We start from the raw sequence: 6000 nt of genomic DNA on the forward strand, positions 1-6000 counted from the left end.
TATTGTGGCCCATGTACCAAAGTGTTAATTGTACCCATTTGTTTGCAGAACATGATTCATTCTCTTAATAATTCAGTATTTGCTACATGACTAGTATGAGGGAATATAAACCGGATGTTGAAACTGTGAAATGATACATTTATATTTAAATTAAGAGGGGAAAAATAGATATTTGACAAGAAAAGACTATATTTAATTATTTTTAGAAGAAAAGTTTGTCAGTTACATGCATGCAACAATATTTACAGCAACAGTCTGTTCTCTGACTTTGAACGTGAAAATAAAAAGCTGTTTCCGTTGTAAGAAACACAATCTGATTGAAAAATTAAACCAACAATGTACCTCCAAATGTTCTACACTTACAAAATTACACTCCGTCTGTATTTCTAAGACTTAAACCAATGTGTTACTACTTCACACGTTGTACTTTTTGTATAATAACAATAAAAGGCTTTAACTTAACTTCAATATAACAAGTAACGAATATATGATTTTAAAAAGGCTCAGTCACCATCAAAAACAACTGAGCATGGTAGTTTTTAGAACATATTATTAAAACAGGACTACGGAATTTTTGTCGGGGACTATTTCTATATATTTTTTTATTTTGTGTGCTAGTAAATCTAGAATAACACATATTAATGAATGGGAGCTGTTATAGCAGTTTAGCACTTAGATAAGTAGTTCCCTAACTGATTGTGCCATTGCTGAGCAACATTATTGAGCTCTTTGAACATCAATATTGCCTCTTTAATTCACACAGTGTCAATGTGCACCATTATTTGTATTCATGTAATATATACTGCCAAAGGATATGGCTGTGAAAAAACCTCAGTGGGGCTGCAATATACTTCCAGCCTGGAACATCTATTTGACGTGATGTTATCATGTCAGCTCATTACATTACATTTAGCTGACACTTTTATCCAAAGCGACTTACAATAAGTGCATTCGATCAACAAGATACAAACTTGAAGAAAACAGAATCATACAAGTACATCAGGTTTCATAGAGCAAAAACATTGCAAGTGCTACTCAACTGGCTTTAGATAAGCCAGTCCTTTATTAGTATATAAGTGCTTTGTTAGCAATTCTTTGTTAGTAATTATATCGCTCGAAGTGGAGATGAGTTCTCATTCATAACACTCCGTTCGATGTCTCACTATGGGATGCGCCTCATCGCGGAGCAAACAGAAGCATCAATCTCATTACGCCAATCCTGATTGGCTGGTGATCTTGACGTCAACGTCAGGGGAAATCACCCCCTATAAGTAGCCTGCGCCACGACGCATGCGTCATTCAAACACCTCTTCTCGCTTCAGAGCACATCTCTAATGGTAGCCGGGCTAGCTTAACAGTCCATAGACTGAACCAAAAGCTAATTTCGGTCGACGGGCGTTAGCCGGCTACCCTATTCTGCCTCGCAGAAGAGTATAGTACTAACACACCAGTTAGTATTATAATCAACCTCGCCGTTCTTCCTCTGGAATTAAAGTAAGGTTTTGATTTTCAAGTTAGCAACACACCCGTTGCTAGCTTGTTTTTTTCCCTCACTGCCGACACCACGGTAGCGAGGACGTTTTTTCTTTTCCCTTCCACCAAGGAGAAAAAGGATTAAAAGGATATTACCACAACAGGTAATATTCTTTGAGGAAAAAGACCCACACCGTCCTTTTTCTACGGATTAAAGACAGGTTGGGAAAAAAAAATTCTCTCGCCGTACCTGTTACGAGCGGGTCCTCTTCACGCCACGCAGCGTATAAAATGGACGCCTCTCTCCCTCACACCAGAGGAGTCAGGAACTCGGAGGCTCGGCTCTGCGGCTGCGGGGTGAAAGTGTCAGGCACAGACTCACACCAGATCTGTTCGACTGCCTCGGGCTGGAACACGCCCAGGAGGCCATTGACAACCCCGGCTCGTGCGGGCATTGTGCCCGCTTCACTATGAAGAGCCTCCGCCGAAGGTTAGCACAACAAGCTAGCCTGTCGGGACAGGACCCCCTCATGTCCACTGGTTTGCCGGCTGGCAATCAAGACACGGGGGCGTCCGCCGCAGAGATGGAGCCCCATCACTGGGTCGGTCTGGGGCTCATCGACAGCGGCAGCCGCAGAACCGGAATCCCGCGCCATATCAGGCCGAGACCCGGTGGCGGCAAGAGACGCGGGAACGGGGCCCCACGCTTTACCAAGCTGGGGCTCCCGGCTGGACCTCACCATGGTTTCACCCGCGGAAGATGTCCTAGAGTTAGACTACATGGAGGACGAAGAGGATACCTCTGAGTTCCTCCTGTCTGACTCGGATGAGCAGGAAGACGACATCTTCATGTCATCGGCTCAGGCTGGTAGCGGCTCACCTTCTACCAAAGGTGGGCCCGTCACCAAGCAGGAACCCCACGCTACCAGCAAAGTCGGACCGTTTTCAGTCAGCAATGACTGAAAAGGCCCACAAAGTGGCAGCGTTGTCCGCCAGGGCCCTGAACGTGTCCTCGCTGTTAACCGCCTACCAAGCGGAGCTCTGCGAGGACCTGTCGGGTAACCCGGGGGCAGCCACTCTGGACGAGATGGCAGCAGTCACGGACATTTGCTGCCTCCCTCGAAAGGTCCAGCCGCTGCTCTCGCAGCAGCAGTCCTCTGCCCAAGCTGCCTCGAACTCTGCGCGGTTTAAAACACCGAAGACGCAGAGGTCGCAGCCCATTCCGAGTCCCCAGCCCAGGCTGGAGACAAGGGCAAGTTGGCCGAGAAAATCTCCGGTTCTGGCTGCAGCTCAGGCTCAGCCAACCCAGAATTTCGGCCAGCAGTCGAGGAAGAAGAAGCGAGCGGCGTGACAGCCCCTCCTTCTCCCCTCCGTGAATGGGTTCCCGCCGCCTCGAGAGATGCCTAAACACCATCCTCAAGTCCGCACAAACACATGTCACACGATTCCTCTGTCATAAAACATTTGCCGCTGACGCATCCAGGCTTCAGGCCGAGGGCGCAGCTCAAAAAAATGAAAAGAAAACCATTAAAACCAATAAGCAGCCCGCCAATGTGTTCCCCTTTTGAGAGCAGCTACGGCATCTCTCAAGAGGCGGATTATTGACGGGTCCGTGAAGCCACCGCCACGCGCATGCGCAGTGCCAGCTGGGGCTTTAAGGGCACCACCGCCACCCACATGCGCAGTGCCGGCTAGAGCTGTAAGGGCACCACCGGCACGCGCAGGCACAGTGCCGACTGGAGCTGTGAAGGCACCACCGTCACACGCATGCGCAGTGCCGGCTGGAGCTGTAAGGGCACCTCCGTCACGCGCATGCGCAGTGCCGGCCGGAACCGTAAGCGTGACATCTCAGCTGGCTCTAAGGAGATACTCACGACATCTGCCTGGGCTTCTCAAAACAGTCATACTTCATCTGTTTTCACAAACCCAGAGAGAGTCAACCCATATAGAAACAAAGGGTTTTATCTATAATGGCCACCGAGCGGAGTCAGATTACGGGGAAAAATGTCCTCGTAAAGCACCCACTCAACATGGGCCTCATAATAAAACTAAACCCCGCCCGCCACGGCGTGCGGAGAGTATTGGTTATTATGTAATGCGTAGTGGCACTACACCCGACTTTTCTAGTGCGGGACGCGCCTACGGGTGCTGTCTTTTCACGGACGGTGGTCACCACGGACGCAGGTCAGACAGGCTGATAGGGTATTTACGAAGGTCGCCCGGTGAGAGGTCCCTAGAGCAGAGACCTCCAGCGGGCACACGTAAACTACCCGGAGCTTTTAGCGGTGTTCCCCACCCTAAAACGCTTCCTGCCTTTTCTCGGAGGACACCATGTCCTCGTGAGGACAGACAACACGATATCGTGTATGAACCGCCAGGGGAGGTTGCGTTGTCTCCAGTCACACACACTGGCACACAAACTGATCCCTTAGAGCGGCAGACGTCTCCTCTCTCTGAGAGCGACACAGGTACCGGGTGTTATGCACCTAGGGACAGAATTACTGTCCAGAGGTGCACCACTCTAAGCAGACTGGACTCCTCATCCAAGGATCGGGAGTCCGCTGTGGGTGCGTTACGGCGGAGCCGCGTTAAGTCTGTTCGCAAAAAGAGAAAAATGCTCAATGACAGCTGTTCTCTTTAATGCACGATTTAAACGCACTGTTAGGCGGGGACACACTCGTACACGATCGACCTCTGGGTCCTCTGTGCGTGTTCCCACCCCTGGCTCTGTTACCCCCAACTCTGGCCAGAGTGAAGGAGCAACGCCACACACTTACTCTGATGTTTCCGCCCTAGCCCGCAATGTCCTGTCGGGGTGATGTTATCATTTCTACAGGACTTGATCGATAAACACAGAGCTTTCTCCACGATCAAGGTGTACCTGGCTGCTATTGCTGCATGCCATGTGGGCTTTGAGGGTAAGATGGCTAGCCAACATCCTTTGGTTTGCCGTTTTATGAAGGGAACTCGCAGGCTCCTCCCTGTCTCCAGGTCGCTGGTGCCCTTATGGGACCTGGCAGTGGTTCTAAATGGGCTCAAAAGGACCCCATTTGAACCCCCGGAAGGAGCTGACATGAAACATCTGTCACTCAAGACAGTGCTGTTACTGGCCCTGGCATCCGCCAAGCGGGTCAGCGATATCCATGCACTGTCTGTACATCCCTCATGCACTCAGTTCGCCCCAGGGCAAACGAGAGTGTTGTTGAAACCCAACCCTGCCTTTACACCAAAGGTGGTTGGTTCGTGTACCCCAATTGACATTGAGGCATTTCCTCCGCAGCTGGTTTCCTCCGGGGAGCAGCAGCAGGATCTGTTGTGTCCAGTCCGGGCTTTACACACATATATGGACAGATCAAAAGAGCTTCGTCTTAATGACCAACTCTTCGTGTCCTGGGCTAATCCTCACAAGGGTAAACCTGTTACTAAGCAACGGCTCTCCCACTGGATCGTGGAGGCAATTCCTTTGGCCTATACGAGTCAGAATCTGCAAGCACCTTTGGGTCTGCGGGCTCACTCGACTCGGGGCATGGCTACATCCTGGGCTTTGTTCAAGGGTGTTTACATCCAAGACATCTGTGCAGCGGCAAGCTGGTCTTCGCCGCTCACGTTTGTCCGCTTTTACAGGCTAGACGTCTCCGCTCCAAGCGTGGCCCGAGCAGTGCTGGGCACCTTGTTGAGTCGGGACTCCACCTGTTAAATTCTGGTTGATCGGTGATCTTCGAGATAAGCTCGTCTGGCAATACGGGAGCTACAATATCCCATAGTGAGACATCGAACGGAGTGTTATGAATGAGAACTATAGGTTAACCCCAGTCCTGAGAGTAACATGAAGTGAGATGTCTCACCGGACGGCCCTCGTTGCTATGGTGAAGGGAGAAGAGGTGCTTATTTTGAATGACGCATGCGTCGTGGCGCAGGCTACTTATAGGGGGTGATTTACCCTGACGTTGACGTCAAGATCACCAGCCAATCAGGATTGGCGTAATGAGATTGATTCTTCTGTTTGCTCCGCGATGAGGCGCATCCCATAGTGAGACATCTCACTTCATGTTACTCCGAGCACTGGGGTTACGTAAGTAACCTATAGTTTTCAGTCTGCACCGGAAGATGTGCAAGCTTTCTGCTGGCCTGATTTCAATGGGGAGCTCATTCCACCATTTTGAAGCCAGGATAGCAAACAGACGTGTTTTTGCTGATGGGAACTTGGGTCCCCCTCGCAGTGCGGGTGCAGCGAGCCGTTTGACTGATGCAGAGCGGAGTGCACATGCTGGGGTGTACAGTTTAACCATGTCCTGGATGTAGGACAACCCTGTCTCCTAAAAATTACATTCCCACAGAACTAAACTGCATTCTCAATTACGTTTAGCTAGAAACGTATTTTCTCCCACGTTACATTCGTTATGAACGTATCTTAAATACGTTTATTTTCTACATATCTTCTAGAAACATGTTTTCTCCCACGTTACGTTTCTTATGAACGTATCTTAAATACGTTTATTTTCTACATATCTTTGCCATTTATTGTCT

The sequence above is a fragment of the Pseudochaenichthys georgianus genome, chromosome 14 (genome assembly GCF_902827115.2).
Source record: "Pseudochaenichthys georgianus chromosome 14, fPseGeo1.2, whole genome shotgun sequence".
Taxonomy (NCBI): Eukaryota; Metazoa; Chordata; class Actinopteri; order Perciformes; family Channichthyidae; genus Pseudochaenichthys; species Pseudochaenichthys georgianus.